This window comes from Zalophus californianus, chromosome 7 (assembly GCF_009762305.2).
Source record: "Zalophus californianus isolate mZalCal1 chromosome 7, mZalCal1.pri.v2, whole genome shotgun sequence".
NCBI lineage: Eukaryota > Metazoa > Chordata > Mammalia > Carnivora > Otariidae > Zalophus > Zalophus californianus.
The window spans coordinates 7,610,404-7,628,694 of NC_045601.1; the positions used below are offsets into that span (position 1 = coordinate 7,610,404).

At 49.6% G+C, this 18,291-nt stretch overlaps 1 protein-coding gene across 3 annotated transcripts in view; it reads left to right on the plus strand.

The window, feature by feature from the left end:
- Positions 1–18,291, plus strand: part of AGPAT4 (1-acylglycerol-3-phosphate O-acyltransferase 4) — a 120,892-nt gene that overhangs the window by 35,886 nt on the left and 66,715 nt on the right. The gene's annotated exons all lie outside the window — the stretch shown is intronic.

An 18,291-nucleotide genomic window follows, 5' to 3' on the forward strand; every position in this document is an offset into this window, starting at 1 on the left:
TTAGATTATGCCAAGAGTCCAAAATTATTGGTATCTTTCTGAAACCCTTTAAATGAAGCAATCAAATTTGAATTTGAATCACAACAATACAAGCTGCCTACAATTATCCAAATGGATTACCACTGATCCAATCAGTTTTTTTTTTTTAAAGATTTTATTTATTTATTTGAGAAAGAGAGAATGAGAGACAGAGAGCACAAGAGGGAAGAGGGTCAGGGGGAGAAGCAGACTCCCCGCTGAGCAGGGAGCCCGATGCGGGACTCGATCCCGGGACTCCAGGATCATGACCTGAGCCGAAGGCAGTCGCTTGACCGACTGAGCCACCCAGGCGCCCCCAATCAGTTATTTTTTAAACCTCAAAATACTAACTTGTGAGAAAAAAAAATATAGAAACATCCTTACTCATGATTTCTTTCACCAACTCAGAACTTGGAAGTATGTTTGATACTATTTCTGATATGGTGTCAGTGCTAGACCCACCATATCTTATGTTCGTGTGTTTTACACAAATATGTCCTGAAAATAGTCCTAAGATCATAAAGGCAAGCTATAACTGAAAAAAAAAAAAAGAATCTTTCATCCACGTGTCTATAGCATATTGCCTACAGTACCCTTCAGTGCAGTGGTACGTACTGCAAGTTTCTTTGTATACCTTTTACTCTCACGTCGGTCTGTGGTACTTAGGCATCTGGAAAAGGGACAATTGTCAGAGCAGGGCAGAGGCAGTAGGAGGTGGCCTGAGCCTGAACTGTAGCTGTTTGAAGAGGGAAGAGTTGGCATAAGCAAGGGAAGGTGATGATTGTCTGAGATTTACCTTTCGATTTTTTTAAAAAGATTTTATTTATTTATCTGCCAGAGAATGAGTGAGCACAAGCAGGGGGCGTGGCAGGCAAAGATAGAAGCAGGCTCCCCACTGAGCAAGGGGCCCCATACGGGACTCGATCCCAGGACTCTGGGATCATGCCCTGAGCCGAAGGCAGAGGCTTAACCGACCGAGCCACCCAGGTGTCCCATACCTTTCAATTTTGAGTGTCTTTCCATACTCTAGCAATAGGTGTCTACTTAAACAAAATTTAAATTTAACAAAGCAATGCTGATTGCACTTTTCGCTGAAACCCGTATTTATATGATTTGCACACCTCTATGAGATTCCAAAATCTGTCAGTTTACAATTTGAAATCATGTCTGTTTGCTCTGTCATACCCCCTAACCAAGTTTCAAGCAGGTGGTTCAGAATTGAGTTTCTCATTTGGAGTCAAGAAGTGAGAGGGAGAATTCAGGATGCGAGTTCCTAAGAGTAGTATATTTTGCTTGTAGTAGGTAGTGAAGACCTACCAAGGTTATGGCAGGATAATGTCCAATTCTCCTGAGGGTGCTTTAGCCTACTTGTTTCTGCGGGAAATTAAGATGGGTAACAAAGAAAGCAAAATGGATTTTTATCCATCACAAACTGATTAAGAATTATTTTAGAATAATTCCAAACGAAACTTGGGAACTAAGCATCCAAGACCGCCAGCATTTCCCCGCACAGGGGGCACGGCAGGACAGGCAGCCTCATGGAAAAGCCTGGCGGCACGTCCGTCTGTGGGCAGCTCCGTCACGTACACCCGCCGTGGTCTGTGCCTGTGGCCCCAAGCAGAGCATTCACGGGCTGTCGGCTGAGCAGACCCAGAGCCATTTTACAGCCATGTGGATAGAGAAGGCAAGGAGTGGTCCTGCCTCCTGCGAAAAGAGCAGGCGGCAGAAGGCGAGGGTGATGGCAGCCTGGGCTTGGTGAGGGGGCACCTCATTGTAGCAAGTCCCGTACAAATTCGGGGCTCGTTCTTTTCTCAGAGTCCCTGTCCCTGGTACCCTAGCACGTGCTACACAGCAAAGCTGCTCTCCTCTTTCCCCTTTCACGTGCTCTCTGTGGTTGGTAGATTTCCTTATAACCTGTGTGCTACACGATGACAGCAGAGAACACATAACAGACAGACTGCTAGCCGTTGATGGCCACAGGCTACAGGTCGTGGGCTCCTCGGCAGCTTGGAGTGAGAGACGGTCAGGCTCCTTCCGTCCGCTTCTCCCTCCTTCTCTCCAACTTGAGACAAAAACTGTTCATGGGGTTTAATTGTGTCTTCTGGTGTATGAATCACTCTAAAGCTTAGAAAGTCAGCAGCCACTGACATTTTAAGAAAAAAGGCAGAATAAGTTGTTTCCTGGAGACTCAGACGCCACACCCCTTCCCCCCCCCCCGCCCCCGCCCCGTTCACGTTTTACTAACAGAGCTCTGTCAGCATCCCTTTCTCTTTACATGTTTCTTAAGAGCTTGGTATTGTACCAGGTAAATCCAAAGTAGTCAGCAGCCCTGGCGTGGTGAAGCCGGCGTGCAAAAGGCCACACCGATGCGAATGACACGCAGAGACAAAATGCAGCCAAGACAGCTCAGTTATTAGCAAGACACACAGCACAGAGCATTTCGTTCTGGAGGCCAGGACCGACATCGTGCATAACAATTTCAAAGCATATTTAATCGATGGCTGGGCTTGGCATGATTGTTTTATTTTACTTTCGCTTAGATTGGGAAGCAGGAAAGGCTAAGCCAGGAGGACCGGGGAGTGAGGACAGGGAGGGCGGAGCAGCTTTGGCAAGGGGAGGAGCTGTAAGAAGGACACGAAGCCCGGCGAGGAGTAGAGCTGAGTTACCTTTCCTTTGCACAGGAAGTGTTTTTAATATCTAGGGAAAGGTGGCCAAGACGGGCTGGCTTGTTGTTCTTCCCCTCTGACACTGCAGGCTAAAAAGAAAGAAAAAAAAAGAAACCCGATAAAAACAGAAAGATGAAAAGAACCTGTTAACGGCAGAGTTTTTAAAAGGGGGTGGGGGGGGTCAGGGAGGACTACAGATGACCTTAATGACCTTGAGGAAAGAACTGCTGGTAACAAGAAACAGAATGGAGACACCCCTCACCCTCCTGCCCGCCCCCCGTGCCCCCCTCAGGCCCTGGTGCCTTGCTGCCAAATTCCCTGCCGCTAACTAGTTCTGTGTGGTTGAGCCACCCCATTTAATTCCTCCGGATTGTGACACTCATGGTTTTCAGTGTCTGTCTGATGCACAGTTCCAGGGGCAAGGCTGCATGGTGGCCAGGGGTCAGTTGGCATTTGGAGTGCCAAGATGCAAAAGAAAATGTCCTGCCTTCCTGCTTACAGCTGCCTCTCCTTTTTTCCCATTAGGGCAGTTAACTACTTAGATAGGTAACTTCAAAACATGAACTATATTTCAATAAAGGGAATGGAGTGGAATTGTCCAAGTTTCCGAGATTTTTCTAATAATGGGTTTAGATGTTTTGTTTTTGCACTTGGGAAGATGTTTCCTCCTGTCTTCTGCATGCCTGGTTTGCTCCCCCTGACTGGATTATTGGTCACTTTATTAGTAGTAGGCAGTAGTTGAGCACGAAGGGAGAAGGAAGCTCTTGATCACCGCCTACACCACCACCCATGTGTCCTACCTTGAAACAACAGACGTTAGTTTTCCTGCCGTAATAATGATACACATTTGCAATGGACTCCAGGATATATAAGTCACTTCGGAGTTGTGACCTGAGAAATGGGGCTCAGCAGTATGGTGAGCTTGGCAGAAGTCGGTCTGTGATCCTCTCTGGAAGGATCCAGGCTCAGCAACTTGTCAGAACAGCCTCAACAAGGGGATGTGCCTGCAGACGGGATGGAAGCTATGAGATGCCTAAGGAACCCTGCATCCCAAGGCATTGAATTCCCGGGACATGGGTGAAGTTGAAGACCGTGGAGATAGGGAGGCAGCTCCATCCGCCTGAGACAAAGCAGATTCTTCACCCAGCCAGCGTGTGTCATTGGTAGGAGAGTGATCCATCAGAAAAGGGGTCGCTGTAACCTTTTCCGACATGACCTTGGGAGAAACGTTGCATCCTATTACCTTGGCAGCAGGCTGGATCCGTGTCTCTCTTCCCAGCCTGATTAATGGCAGGGCTGCCTTTCTCATTTCAATCCAAACTGATTTTTCACTCTCTTCAGTCGTGGATAGGTTTGACTCCTTCACTTGCCACAATAGTTTCTCCTCCAGGACGTCAGCAAGGGTCTTTGTTAGATATTCCCAAAGCCCCTTGTCCTGACCCTGCTCATGCGGCTTTGGCTCCTGCTGACATGTGGGTCCGGGTAGGACCTGTCGACACCTCTGCTGGGAGCCACGGCCTGAAATCTGGGTGTCGTCATCAATGGTCTTCCGCTGCATCCTTAGCAGGTCCCAGGTGGTGAGCACCTCCCCGGAGGGTACAGATAACTGACTATAGAGGTCAGCAGAAGCAGAAAAGCCTGAAGTTGGTGCTCTCTCCTTCACTACAGCTGTGTGATCGGATGGTGGCTTTGATGAAGAGTCAGAGTGAAGGGATTTTGAAGACTCATGGTAAGTGCCTTGCACTGCCTGGGGATTAGCATTCTAACCCAGGGGCAAAGCCTAGCTCCCTGAGCAGAGCAGGGGGCACCCGAATTTCTCTACTGGGACCCCTTCCTCTCCTCACTATCAATTGAAGTGTGTTGGTCTCCCCACCCCCAGCTGTAACAAGCAAACGCTGCAGGCTTCGCCTGGAGTCACCCTCTGACGGCCTGACCCAGGACATGTCACAATGTCCGCAGGGATGTTTAGCGAGTGCTTTCAGGAACGGGCAAAGAGCACCTTCGTCCTCCTAATTTCTATTTCTAAGGACTATACCTCCTTGTCAACCCAGGCGATGACAACATAATCCAAGACTGGATCCATGAGAGGAGATCAAGCAACAGAGATCCTACACTAAGTGGCTTTTTTTTTTTCTCTTTCTGGCATTTTTTCCAACAAGTATAGAGCACCCACCATGTGCAGGGCAGAGAGGTTCAGCTGTTTGCCCAGGGTAACACGGGAGGTGGAGGGGCTGTGATTAAATCCAGGAAGTCTAAGTGCAGAACCTCTCTGCAGCGCTACCTGGCGTGGCCTGGGGGTTGAGGAGCCTGGCTCCTGGGCTGAGGCCAAATGTCCCCCTGGTGACTGTAGTAGGTGACATTCCCCAAGGCTATGGAGAAAGGGAAAAGAGAAATGCAATCATAATAGGAAGTTATTTTCATTTCTAATCATTGCAATCATTGCAGTCTGTGGTGTTGATTATGTATTAGGCATCGTGCTAACCCTTCTGTATCCGTTACATGGCTTAAGCCCATAATCACTCTGAGCAGTCAATCCCCCGTTTTGTAGCTTAATTAACCGAGGCTCAGAGAGGTCAGACGCCCAGTCTAAGGTCATACATACAGTTAGTAATTAGCAGAGTTGAGGTCCCCAAATGCGTTTTTTTCTACCATATTTTGAAACAAACAAAGATAGTACATGATGAGAGTTTTTATTTTAACACCCATGGCTAATGTCCAGCAAACGTCTGCTAGGATCAACGCCGGGCATATGAATTCACTGTCTTGGTCCCAGGTGACCCAGCCAGACACCTGTCACTGCTCGGCCAAGTGCTCTTCTACACACTCATTGGAGTTCGTTCTGGGGGCCCGACACATCCCCAGGAGGAATGAAGGGGACCCAGTGACTGCCCTCAGAGGGATCCATTCTCGTGGGGAAAATGTGGGATCCAAGCCATTGTGGAGCACGAGATAAAAGCTAGGATAGAGGTACGCAGGGAACACAGGAAGGGACAGGCCATCCTCTGAAAGGGTCCGTGTTCTACTGAAACAACGTCATAGGCCAGGGGTTATGGAAGGAGGAGGCTTTGCGATGTCCTGGCAAGAGGACAGGTGGTCTAGCCCGAGGAAAAAGCATAATTAGCATCACCAAGGGAGTAAGCTGGTTCATTCAGGCTGTCAGACGTCGAAAGGAGAGGGACCTACCAAATGTCAAGACCGTCCTGTGTCCGCAGACTGGAGCCCAAATGGATGAGGCCACAGCAGCCTTGCTGGGCCGGGAGGACAGGAAGACAGGTGTGCGTTGGGGGTCAGACTGGGCTCGATGCCCCCAGTACCCTAGACGGACTCCAGGTATTCATGCTCGGGGATTCCAAGCCCTGTGAATATCAGTTTACGTCAGGATTTATTTTTGTCTTGCTCTGAGCGGCATTGTTCAAAATGTGCCTTGAGAAATTGTTAATTTGTTCCTTTTGAAAAATCTGTTCACACATAATCTTTTATAGAAAGATACCCAGCTGGGTCATTATTTCTTTGAACCGTGTTCCACCCTAAGGATCACATGAAGTAAAAATAGCATGATGCCAAACTGTACAATAGAATACCAGCCTTACAAATATAGACTGGAAGTCAATTTATCGGAGTGCCATTTTTAGGAATTATAATTAGAGATGACTTTTTCTAAATTGCCTTTATATTTTCTGAATATCTTATATTTCATACAACGAGTGTGTCTTATAAAGTGAAAGAAAGAAAAACAGAATGAAAACCCAAACATCCAGAAGAACTAAATAGAGAAGGGCTTATGGCGGGAGCCCTTTGCAATAAAGGCCGTGTCTGGCGGGAGTCCCGGGCACTGGGGTGACAATTTTCGGGCCCTGCTTTCCTGCTTTTCAGACCCGCATACGGCATAAAGAACCCCATTGCAAGTACAGTAGTGAGTGGAAGCATGACCCCAGAGCCACATACTCGGGTTATGGGTCGAGCTGTGCCGAAAGCAGTGTAGTCCCGACCCCCAGTGCCTGTCGGTGTGGTTTGATTTAGAAACAGGGTCTTTGAAGGTCATCGAATTAAGATGCAGTCAGTGGGGTGGGCGCTAAGCCACTAGGACCGTGTCTTTATAAAAGGGGAAATTGGGTCACAGCGACAGATGTGCACAGAGCAAAACGATGTGAAGATATGGGGAGAAGACCCGAGGTGGGAGAGTCTGGAGCAGATTCTGCCTGGCAGCCTCAGGGGAAACCAACCTGCCTAACGGTGATCTCTGGCTTCTGGCCTCCAGAACTGGGAGACCGTTGTGGGTTTTAAGCACCCAGTTTGGGATACTTTGTTACAGCAGCCCTGGAAAACCAGTTCACTTTCCTTTTCTAAGTCTCTTTCCAGTTGGGCTTTACTTTGAGCTTCCTGGGGGAAGGAGACTGGGGTGCCAATGTGTGTGGACCCTGGGTTTTTTCCACCCTCCTCCCCCTCGCCTGGCTGCTGCTCACCCAACCAGGTTGGATTTACTGGTAGCACAGGAAACAGAGATGATGCAGGTAGACTGCCTTGCTCTCATTCATTCATGGACCAGTCCAAGGAATCCCTCTTCCTACCCCTTAAAGTCAGGGACCTCTGATGAGTGAGGTGGGGCTGGTAACACGGGGAGCATGGGACGAGGAGCACAGTGACAAGCTCACAGGGAGGGGGCAGTCCCACCCGAGTCCGGCCATGATTGGTGTGCGGATCTTCCAATGAATGGAGACGGGCTTGCACTTTTCTTTCATCCTGTCTTGTATTTCCAACTGGCGTTTATTTTTATCACTTTAAGTACACTATTCAAGTCCAGAACTGCTTTGGCTAACCACCAAAACCATCTGCCTGGGAAAAATAGAATTAAACAGTCCTTCAAACCTGGAGAAAGGTCTCACAAGTGTCAGGGAAAGGGAATTGCTTACACATAAAGCAATACTTAGGTCTGCCTTAGGAACCACCTCTCTGGCCACAAAGGGGGCAATCAATCTTCTCTTCCTTCTATTTGCCTTGCATAAAGAAGTCATAGCAAATGAAGTAATCTCAAGGAGGCAGTCTGTTCTGACTCCCATATGCCTGGCTTTTGTATTCTCTAGTATCACGGACGCGGACGGTGTCTGCCCAGCTTCGTTCAGATACAATGTCTTCCCTTCCTCTCATCAGTGTTACACTCCTGCATAGCAGCTCCTGCTGAAACCATTTCGTTTAGAATTGGGCTTTTACTTTGCTGACCTTTCCCACACAAAGCTTGTTAGAAAATTAGCTCTTTGTACCTGCACCATTTTGTTTATTTAGGGGGGAAAAGTACCGGGGTTGAGATCTGACCACAGCAGCATGTTGTCAGCTCAGTTCGTCAAGAAATATCGCGGCCATCCGGTTGATAACTTTTGGTGATTGGAAGCACATTGAATATCCAAATGGTCTTATCTTACGTAACTGATTCGGTAAATGGAGTTTGATAGGTGCCACTGGACTTTTAAAAAGTTTTTAAGAGTAATGTCACTGTGTTAGAGGATGCCGTGTTTACCTCGAGTAACGTCGTTTCTGTATCTTAAAAATATGTTTGGTTATGTGTGTGTGCATGTGTTTTACGCATAACAGGGATATATATATCTATATATTACACATAATTATATATGTATATAATCCTTTGTACAAGAAATCACTTTATATTTTACATAGGGAGCACATTTAAAATAGGGGTAGTAAAGAAACAGCAAATTTAGTAATACACATATGATAATTGTATGAGCAGATGCTTGTCTTTGAGCAAGGTGTCTTAGCTGTTGATGTGGTTTATAAATAAATTAATCCTCAGCCAAGGTTCCCATTTGTTTTTGCAAGCATTAAATTTCACTTCTGACTTAAGTTACGGCTTTCAAATTAGGTTATAAGTTTGGCTTTGGTGTCTCGTAACTTCATAAGACGATGGTGTGTGGTCTCCAAAGTGGGGTGGGTATTCCCCAGGAGGTAAACAAGACAAGCCATTAGGGTATAGAGAGAAATTTATGTTTCTAATCTATGTTTCCTTTATCGTTATACATGGATAAGATAAAAGGCACTTAAAGTATTTTATGAATTATATAGAACAAAATTTGCATGTGCTAATGGTGCATACTTAATTTCTTTTACTTAAATAATCATAAAACATGTGAAGACCGCTGCCTGAGCCTACGGGTTTTGGTGCCAGCCTGCCGGAGATAGAATTTAAAGTAACACAGAGCTTGAGGCAAGGGAGAAACAGGCTTCATAGAACGAATTCCAAAGCAAAGGGAAGGCGAATGGCAAGCCCCCTAGTTTCCTCTACTTCAGTTGAACTTGGGTCCAGATGGGAGGTGAGGCATTTTCAAACAGTTTGAGGCATCCCTTCTCGGGCTTTATCCCAGATCTTCAGAAAGGAATTAAAAGTATTCCCTCACCTTTTGTTTTGAAGAAAAAAGATCCTAGAAATGCCTCGGTGTTTTATCATAATGTTATAAAATACACATGAGGCCCCTATCTGTCGCGGTGTACGGAGGCCATGCCGGGGAAAGCACTGAGTCAAGTGAGTCTTCTCTCCCATTCTCAGGCTGCCTTCACAGTCCCTGTGCAGCCGTTTTTGGGTGGATTTATTTGCATGCATTGTGTCTGGGGCCATGGGACGGGGTGGGGGTGGGAGATGACCTGCTCTGGTGTTCCCGGAAGGAAGCTGCCTTGGGTGTCCTGGCTTCCTGTGCACTGGCCTAATCCCCTTGGTGACTGGACCTTTGTTTTCCAACTTGTACAAGAGGGAAAGAGAATTTTACACGCCATAAAAATGTAGGGTGAAGGCATTCTTGCTGTTAGGACGCACTTAGTCAGCGGGCGTGGGCCAGATGGCGTTGAGTGTGTCCTACACGGAGCTCAGGTCACCCGGAATGGGGGCAGAGGAGGATGTGGTTGGGGTGGTGGAGGGACGTGGGAGGGGACACACTGGTGGCCGGGGAGACCCGCCTGGGAGATGCCATAGCTGTCATTTCTTGCCGGACACTGCTTGGAGGAGGGACCAGATGTAGCCCACAGCCTAGGAAGGAAGGATCGGGCATGTGGAGAAGGCCCCCCACAACACGGCCAAAGACAGCAAGGCGGTGCGGGAAATGCTGAGCCCCTCCCGTGAACCCCGAGGAGACTGGGAGAGCTTTCCTTGTGGGTGGGGGGAGTGTGTTGCAGGGCGTTCTTCAAGCCACCTGCGTGCATGGAGGACTTGTTCAGATGGCTTTCGAATCCCTTCCGGCATTAAGAACCCGAGTCAGGTACGTTTACCCAGTAAACAGGGCCACGGGGTACCTGCCCAGGCCTGGGTGCTGAGGAGAGAGTGTTGAAGGCGTTCTAATGAGGTAGCCCTCAGAGTTTAACACAAGAATACGGGGACCTGTCCAGAGAAAGTAAGCGTGGACTCTATGAAGAGATGATGGAGGTACAAGGCGTGTTTTCCCGCTAAGGGAGGGGGAGGCTGGCGTGGCATCACTTAGATGGGCAGAGGGAAGAACATCCTTAAAAAGGAGGCCTACTTTGGAGGCTGCTTTGCCTGATAATACCTCCTGGGAGCGAGATGATGGGTGCAGGGAGAAGAGGGCTTCCCCCGTCCGCCTCCCCGCCACCTCCACCCCCGTGGGTCCTATCTGCCCCAAGGGTCTTGAGGGTGATCAGCCTTTCCTGTTTGCCTCCAACTGGCAGGGTCCCCAGGCTGTGGGGTTTAGAATCACGACAACCCCAGGCAGACCGACAAGTTGATCTCCGTAACTTGGGTCCAAGTGCAGACGCCCAGGCCTAAACCTGTCTCCGGAACTAAGAAATGAGCTCATGTTCACCGTCTGCTCCTTGTGTGTGATCCTAGGCCAAGGACGAGACATTAATTTTTTACTTAACCTGCCTTTTGTCGTATGAATTCGCCACTTTTCATTTCAAAGGGGGTATCTTTTGACAGACACTCTACCGCGACAATTTAGTTTGAGCGTCCTCTGCGCAAACACCACGGCTAATCGTCCTGGGTTTTGTAAACACGGCCTTCATGCGCACTGCTTCAGCTCGTGGTCCTTTCTCAGTGGAAATAAAGGAGCTGGGTAAATGCAACAGGAATGTTTTTTAATGTGAGATTTTTGTTTCGAGGGTGAATATGTCTGGCTGACGTTGCACGGGGAGGTCATTTTCATGCTATTCTCATAATCATTTAGGCCAAGGCTTGACTGGATGGGACAGTTCCTGGCTGAGATGTGCAAGTGGAAAGCAATCTTTCATGTCATTTGCATCAGAATAATGTGTGTGATGCTTAGGATGATTTTCTTGGAACAAAAGAGGGGAAGGCCCCATTCAAAGAATCAGGCGATGCCTTCCAGCAAGGGCACCAGGCAGGTACGCAGTACAGATCACCGGTTAATGTGTGACTGAGGAAGGACCTGAAGTCTGCATCCAGCAGCTCTGTCTCAGTCCTGCCATTTGTGAAGCCCATGCTGGCTCTTTCCCTCAAATGCTGGAAAGATGAGTCACTCCCTTCCCTGGGATTCCCTGGCACTAGTCTCTGTCTTGATTTACCTTATTGCTGTTGGGAATGTGAACTCCCTATGGGGGCAGTGATGTTTGACTGGGGGTCATCCCCGTGGGACCAGCAGCCAGGCCCCTCCTGACACAGAGCAGTAGCCCTCTCTGTGACAGTCATGTGGCTAAGTCAGGGGACCGCCCCAGGCCTGGAGTGAGCCACTGTGCACAGGGAGCTTGACACTGAAGATATATTTATGTCACCCGCAGGTGTGGGTGATTGGAAGACCCAGATGGACTCGTTGCGTTTCACCGTTTCTAAGTCATAATTATTGAATGAGCCCAAACCTGTCTATTGACTACTAACCTAGTTTAACACACAGGAGGGAACAGAAGACCATGTTACTCATTCCTAAGTAATATGGGAGAGACCTGAGTATTGTAGGATTTCAGTTACTCTAGTCTGGACTAGTTGGGGAAGTCTCTAGAAAGGGAATGACGTCAGCCAGACCTCAGAGAACAGGAACCTGGGGTGCGGAGAGAGGCAGAAGGCATGTGTGCCCGGACTCCCAGTTGCGTGGGGCTGAAGCCCAGCTAGCCAAAGCACCTGTCAGGACTTTACTAGCTCACGGTACCAAACTACAGGGAGGGGGGCTAGTATCGGCGTCCACCGGCCACGGGAGCTGGGATGCCGGCCAACTCAGCTCCTTTAGCTCCTCTGTGCTGGTGGCCCTGATTCTTGGCAGGTGGGTTTTTTTTTTCATCCGGCATGGCTGCCCAAAGCTTCACACTCTCATTCTAATCGCTTCCGCTACCAAGAAGGAGAGGGGGGCCCCCCACCGCCAGCTCCAGGGCCTGGCCCAATCCGAGTCACGAGCCCATCTGTATAACCAGGAGAGCCGACAGTCCCCAGTGCCAGGTGCTAAAATTTTCCAAGTCAGTTGTGAACCATAACCGCCACAAACTTACAGTATATCATATTATAAAACAAAGGTAATAAGTACTCAAAACTTGTCACTCCCTAATTAGTTGATTGCATTTTACTAGTACGCCTTTCCTGGAGGCCATTTATGGAGACTTTATGTGTGTATTAGAAACGCTACGTAACCACACATTCAGTGTACAAACTGACAGCTTGACATCAGCCACAGTGGGAGTCTTTACACCGTGGAAGTCGGCAAAGCTATACATCAGGGCTTTTTCTCCCTGCTGGGGAGCTGGTTGGTAAGCATTTTCCCGCACACCACTACCTGCGCTGTCACTCTGGACAGGGAAGAGTACGGAAGTGACCTTGTCCAGGTCACATGCCCACCACTGAGGGTGTGCTTCTTTTTTTTTTTTTTTTAAGATTTTATTTATTTATTCATGAGAGACAGAGAGAGAGAGGGGGTCAGAGGGAGAAGCAGGCTCCTCCAAGGAGCAGAGAGCCCGATGCGGGACTCGATCCCAGGACCCCGGGATCATGACCCGAGCCGAAGGCAGATGCCCAACCATCTGAGCCACCCAGGTGCCCCCTGAGTGCTTCTATTACTCGAAGAAAGGAGGACCCACCTGGTCAAAGACACCGGCCATCCAAGAGGGCATCTAGTGGCGGATGAGTAGACAGGGGGCCTTGGTAGGTGTCAGCATAGCACAGGCTCTGGGCCAAGAAGTGAGCAGGGAGGGGGGGCTGGAATGACTAAGGGACCCACCCTGAAACCCAAGCACAACCTTGTGGGAGACAGGTCTGTGCACCAGCGACCCCGGACGAGTCATGCAGGGGGAGCCCGGGGTCGCGCAGGGAGCGGGCGGTGCTGGCCACGCCTGGACAGTGAGGGCTGTGCTGAGTGGGCCTGTGTAGCCGCCGGCCAGGTGGTGGAACGGAGGCTGCTGGCTGGACTCTTTCATTCTGTTCCAAGGCTGTGGGTCGTTTCTTCCTGGAAATCTTCCTGTGCCAAACGGGGCAGGTGTTCCTGCCAGGGCATTACTTTCACCAGGATAGTTTGGATGCTCATAAATATGTGGTTGTTCACATACAATGTGTAGCTTTAAGCAGACAGGGACAGATTCTAGTCCCGTGTCTCCAACTAGAGGCAGGATTCATGGGAGAAAAGGTCAGATGAAGTCAAGCCCCTTCCCGTTGGGTTAGCACACGCACGCTTGGCCCTTCGGGTAGATGAGGGAAAGGTTTCCATCCTGGGCTGGGCCACTGTCAGCACCGTTGCAATGAGCCTTGAACAGAGATCTCCATCTCAGCCCTCCACCAACGCGTCCTCCACCTGACACCCCATACATTTTTGGAAAGCACACTCAAACAATGGAATGCCCTTCAATTCAGTTCAGGAAACATGTATTGAGTACCTACTGTTAGCACATCCCAGGCATTGTGCTCTAACTGCTGGGCACGCAGAGCTGACCGGGACCCAGGTTCTTACCTGAGGCACCTCGTGCCCCCACCTCTGTCCTCTGCTGCACTTCCCACCCTCAGCGCCATGCCTTGGCTTCCCAACAGAAGGACCGAGTTTTCCTGGGCACTCCTGTCTTTGCACGTGCTTGCTGTGCTCTGGCCCCTGGCACGCCTCCTTGTTTCGTCTGCTCATTGTTCAGAAATGTTGTGAGTCCGGCCAAAGCCAGGCTGATGGGAACGCGGGGGAGCCCAGCACAGCACGTCCTGATGAGGGTGTGGGCAGCTGGAGATGAAGCCAAGCAAGCACAGGAGGGAAGCCCGCACTAGTTAAGGCAGGAGGCGCCGTCACTGAAGAGATCACCTTAAAAGAGAGAGTTGGGGTCCCAGATGCTGACCGAGCATTTTGGGGAGCTTTCATGAGTGGAGCAAAGCGGGTGCGTGGGGAAAGAGGGGTTGCGTGAAAGCCATTTGACTACACGGATGGAACAGCCCGAGAATTCTCGAAGGTGGGGGGTGGAGGTCGTCTGCCCTCCTGGGGCAAGAGGGTTGTGTGTTTCACATGGTCCCCCAAGCACAGAGAGCCTGGGGACGGGGTGGCCTCTCCGCCTCACAGCTTTCTTCTGAGAGCCCCGAGAGCATCGCGCTTTGCTCCCCTTGTGTGTGAGTTTCTTCTCACCCAAGCCCACCACCCAGACATGGGGCCGGAACTCTGTGAAACAGGTATCGCCGTCGAGGCTGTGGGTGTAAGCGTGTTACAGTCTCCTTCGTCGGGCTGTGAAGGAGCCTCGTCAGATCGGGAGGCAAGCGACCTCTTGGCAGCCTCACAAATTTGGCTTTAGTTGAATGAACAAACGTCTGTTGGTTTTCTGTCATCCCTGTTAACAAGACATGGAGCGCAGAGGGGCAAGCTTCTCAGAGCTGGATCAGCTTCTCAGCTCCGGGGGCAGAGAAAGGTTGACAGCCCTCATGGAAGGGTGCGTGCAGAGGCTTTTCCTGTGGACACACATTAACTCGATTTTGTGTACTCCATCCACTCTGAGGTGTATATTCAGGGCTAATGCTGTATCCATAGTAAAAGATTGGGTACAGACATCGTAGTGGCTGTATATGGAGACTGAGAGTTTGACCCACCAAGAGGACCCTTGAGATTTTTGTTGTGGTTGAGGTGGGAGAGATCATCCTACCCGGTGGTTCAAGTGAGTGGGCCTCTTCCCTCTGGCAAACGTCTCTGTATCTCATGTGTGTGCTTGACTCCAGAACATAAAAGTCTAGGATGTTGAAGGTTCAAAAAGAACTTATTGTGGGCTAAAATACGGTCGCTGTCTATAGCTCTCTGTGCCAGAAAGCCAGACCTGACAGCCGCACTCATGCTAAGGAACCAGGATATTTCTGTGTGATTCCCAGGAGCCAGCCTGGGCTGAGCCACAGTCATTGGGGATTTAGGTATATTGTGCAGATTCAGGAGTGTGCAAAGTAGAGGAGAGCTGTGACCTCGGGGAGCTTGAGATCCAGCACAAATCTGCCCACTGGATCAGACAGACATTTCAACCCCTAGATATAGGGAAACTCAAGTCTGGGAAGTCGTTTATAAACTAAGCAACAGATTCGAAATGCAATGCTCAGGGGTATCCAGGGGTGGGCTCCTAAGTTAAATAGGATTAGCGTGTCATGCCTGATTGTGAAGACTCCTTTAATATTAGTATTAAATTGTATTCAGGTCTGTAGAAATCAGAAGTGTCTGTAGATATTCCCTTTTGGGAATTTAAGTCAGTATTTAAAATTCTATATAAAGGCCATAGTGGTAGCCTCCCTAAAGGACCGATTGTCACTCGTAAGCTAGATGTGAACTGATCTTTTGAGGCTGCAGTTAGCCGGCCCTTGTTGCCTTTATCTGAGTCCTATCTGAGGAAGCTAGCAGAACAGGTTTGGGAGCCAACAAAAGCCTAGTTTTGGAAGACTCCAGCTTGCAATCCAATCCCACACCGTTCGAAATATTGTACTTTTGCAGGCCCTTCCCAGCGAGGATTCTGGTGGCCCAGGGCAGGCACCGGGCACATCCCTGCTGGCCCCAGGACTGAACAGTCTGGCAGCTCCTCTGAGCCAGAAATAGTGCATAAATAGGGACACAGAGCAGGCCAGAGAAGTGATGTCCCCCCATACTCAGCCCCCCCCCCACAGGCAGATGCACCTGCTGACTTGCAGGACCCAGGCTGGCCAGGCTCGTTTGGTTTCTGCCACCACGAGACTGGTCAGAAGCCCCCAGACCCCCAAAAGTCCTTGCCTTAGCTTGTCTCCAGGCTTCTGCCTGTCTCCTTTGTCCCAGCTGTCACCCTGGGATTTGAACATGCCACTAGGCCTGTTCTGCCTCCCGGCATTTCTGTTCTTCAGCACATCCTTGTCGAGTCTCCAACCCCTCCTCTGTATTTGGGCCTTGACTGACCTCATTTGGTTCACTCAACAAACGCGTGTTGAGTACCTGCTCATGCTGCTCGCTGTCGTAGGAGCCGGGCAGACTACGGAGGACACCTTCCCTCTCCCTTGGAGCTTCCGCCCCTCCGTGGGCATGGCTGCTGACCCTCCAAGAGTCAACTAGCCTCTGACAGGGGCTCTTGCTGCCTGAGTGACCCCCCCCACCTAGGCCCCGCTCTCTGGCCTGACCCTCCTCTGTCCACGTGCAGGTCTAGTCCCAGGTCTCTCCTGGCCTGTACCCTCCGACTCCGCCTGTTAGACTGGGTGTGGACTATCAAGATTGGCAATAAAGAAACAGAAAAATTCCCTCCTGTTTCCGCCTTTGTTAAAATCATTAACATAGTTCATAGCTAAGTTTGTGAAGACTTTCTCTAGGGGCTTGGCAACATCTTCCTCGTAAGTGAGTGGTCTCTAAACCCTTTGATCCAGCCCCGTGGCACATGCTGTATCACCTGCTGTTAGAGAGGTTGATGTGAGCTGCTGGACGAACTGATGAATTCAAGGGATCGCAGGAGAGGAGGAAGCGGAGATCCCCTCCAGGCCAGGCTCGGGCTCGGGATTTCTGCTTGTGCCTTTCTGCTGAGCTGGCCTCCAGAGGGAGGGAGCACCGTCCACGCTGCAGGTTCCCACCCCTATGGGGGTTGCATCTCAGTAAAGCACCACTCTGACCTCTCTCATCAGCAGGCTTGCAGCAGATTTATGGACGACCCAACTTTTTCCATCTGGCTTGCGTTTCTGTTTCCTTGAGGAAGCCAGCCTTCCCTGCAGGGTGAATGCCCACTCTCCCAGCAATGCACGCGCGAGGCTCTTCGCAGGGAACCCGCTAGTGCCGCTCACCCACGCCGCTGACGGTCCCCGAGGCAGTGCCAGTCACGTCTTGTGTCTGATTATGAGCTGCTCCTTCCTGTTGGCATGAGGTGCCTCTGCTCCTTTCATCCTAGCTGCTGTTTGCGCCAAGTTAGGAATTCAGGGAATTCACGCTAACTTCTTTTGTACCTGGTGTAACTACTTGGGAAAGAATTCTTTATTTATTTGTATATTTATTTATTTTTTATGCATGTTGAAGGTAATTTTATTTTCTTTTCTCTATTTTTTTTTCTTTGATGTAGTGTTCCATGATTCACTGTTTGCGCATAACACCCAGTGCTCCATGCAGAACGTGTCCTCTTTAATACCCATCGCCAGGCTGACCCATCTCCCCAGCCCCCTCCCTTCTAGAACCCTCAGCTTGTTTCTCAGAGTCCATTGTCTCTCATGGTTCATCTCCCCCTCCGATTCCCCACCCTCATTTTTCCCTTCCTGCTGTCTTCTTCTTCTTCTTTTTTTTTTTTTAACATATATTGCATTATTTGTTTCAGAGGTACAGATCTGTGATTCAACAGTCTTACACGATTCACAGCGCTCACCACAGCACATGCCCTCCCCAGTGTCCGTCACCCAGCCACCCCATCCCTCCCACCCCCCACCACCCCAGCAACCCTCAGTTTGTTTCCTGAGATTAAGAAAGAATTCTTTATTTAAACCAACCAGCCACAAAGAGTTTCCTTTTGAGTCCATATCATTATTTTCCATTTCTGCACATTTCCCCCCCCATAGCTATGACTTTTGAAAATCTACGTGATGAACGATAGCGCCTTTTTCAACCCAGTTGCTCCCTGCAGGCATTTTTGTTGCCGTGGATCTAAGAGAATGCTAATGCGGCCCACAGAGGTAGGAACTGCTGTGCACCTTATTGGATTTTGTCTTAGATTCTGTGAGTGCTGGGAAAAAGAAAAACCAGCTCAGATCTGCGGGGTGTCGGGGCCGTCTGGCATGTGTGGGTGCGTACATTCGCAGACAGGGGGGTGTGTGTTGCATCCAGCTGTTGAACACGAAGGATGCCAAGGTTGAAAGAATAGAAGGGTCACCCAAGCTGCAGGGATGGATAAATGCACGGGAGCGGCGCTGCCGTGAGGGAAAGTCCACGTAGGAAACATCCTGAGACAGCTGTCCGCACACCGACCAGCTTACTTTTTAGAAGCACGGGGTTTTCCTTGGTAGCTGATGTTCATATAAAACAAGAAAGACGGAAATGTCAAATGGATGCTTGGTTTCCAGAAAACCTGTTTTTGAAACTGACAATTCCTGCCTTATTAGAATGGGAACTTGGCCTCACCGAGGTTTGAACAAGACTACCAGGGCTGTGGGTAGGGGGATTAAAAAGCCTGAGAAACGATGGCTGATACTGCTTTGGGTTCTCATTCTTCAACCTCTTGTTAGAATATGTAAAGTGAA